At 42.5% G+C, this 1,586-nt stretch overlaps 1 pseudogene; it reads right to left on the bottom strand.

Annotated features, from left to right (window-relative positions):
* Positions 1-539: 539 nt before the first annotated feature.
* On the bottom strand, positions 540-1,231 carry LOC102743293 (large ribosomal subunit protein uL30 pseudogene; annotated as a pseudogene).
* Between the last annotated feature and the right edge of the window lie 355 nt (positions 1,232-1,586).

Genomic DNA, 1,586 nt, shown 5'->3' with positions numbered 1-1,586 from the left:
CAAAGTAGACAAATAAAGTAGATTACTAGTTGCTGGGCGCTGGGAGTTGGCTGTCGAGCGGCAGGGACTGTTAATGGGTTTTGTTTTTTTTTTAAGGTTTTATTTAAGTAGGGACACCTGGGTGGCTCAGTCCCGTTAAATGTCTGCCTTCAGCTCGGGTCGTGATCCTGAGGTCCTGGGATCAAGGTCTCTGCTCAGTGGGGAGTCTGCTTCTCCCTCTCCCTCTGCCCCCCTTTGCCCCCCCTTATGCTCTATCTCAAATAAATAAATAAATAAAATATAAAAAATATAAAAATAAAAGGGGCACCCTCCTTGTGTTGAGAGGACTGTGTGACTAGTTATCCCCAGCACGTTGGGAGCAGCAGTGATCCGGGGCCCTTTCCTAGCCAGAGTACTTCATTGTGGAGCACCGGCCTCTCCCTGCAGCCCCAGGCGGTACTCCAATGGAGGGCAGCCAGGATCTGGGAGCGAGGTGGACTGGGCAGCACTCGCAGCCAACCAGGATGTACATATGATCAAAATGTGCGCAGTTATTTTCTTAATGTTGTTTTTTCTATTTGAGAGTAGTCCTTTATTAACTGACCAGATTACAAAAATAATCATGGTAGATACCTTAGTTCCTCCTAATAAGCCTATTGATCTGGTCTTCCCTGTTACCAGCATCTTTACCTTCTACAAGATGGGTGGTCTTTTTCTTTATTCCCCCTCATGGAGAAGATAATTTGAAGAGCCCTAAGAAGTTGTTTGCTTCCTTGAAACGTTTTCCAACAGTATAGATCTGGTGCATTAGATCTTCCATGCAGATACTGCCATGTTTACCAAGAGATCGGCAATCAATGTGTCCTCTGTCAGGAGAATGCGCTTCGTGTTGATTTTGCCATAACTACGCTTGTAGATCAGTTCATTCACTGACTTCAGGGTTGGGTCCCCCCAGGCTCTATATGGTTCCACAATCCTTAGCATTTTTAACTCAAGCCTTGTTGAACTTAACAAAGGTGCCATTGAAGATCTGGCGAAGGTGAAGAAGCTGCAACATTTTTCGAACCTTTGGGCTCACACCACTGCTACCTCTGATCCTGATGACAAACGCCAACGTGGGGTTCCGCAGGTACGTGGAAGTTGCCATTGGAATCTCAGTTCTGTACATCTGCCTATATTCCTTGTGGGAATGCTTAGCTTTTTCATAGATAAGCTTCTGCCTTGCCTTTCAAAGCATCTTTTGAGCAAACTTCTTTCTTAGACACTTGATCTTCAACTCTGCAAAATTCCAGGAACCTTCTCTTTCTTCTCTTCTGCAACCCCCATGATTCCAGCCGGAAAAGAGGCTTTTTTTTTTTTAATGTTTAAAAAATCTGTCCAATGAACAATATTAAATAGTGAAAACAAAACCTCAGGGGGGAGGTATAACTAACAAAGAATTGATAGCCAGAATAAAGAACTACAATAACGAAACAACCTAATTTTTAATTTTTATTTTTTTAATTTTTATTTATTTATATTATTTAAGGATCACATGCTTTTCTGACTGAGCCAGCCAGGTTCCCCAACATAACCTAATTTTTAAAAGCAGGTAAAAGATGTGGTTT

The sequence above is a fragment of the Leptonychotes weddellii genome, chromosome 1 (assembly GCF_054177405.1).
Source record: "Leptonychotes weddellii isolate Sample4059 chromosome 1, ASM5417740v2, whole genome shotgun sequence".
NCBI classification, from domain to species: domain Eukaryota; kingdom Metazoa; phylum Chordata; class Mammalia; order Carnivora; family Phocidae; genus Leptonychotes; species Leptonychotes weddellii.
The sequence above is the reverse complement of the archived record's forward strand: the minus strand, read 5'-3'. Positions and strand labels throughout refer to the sequence as shown.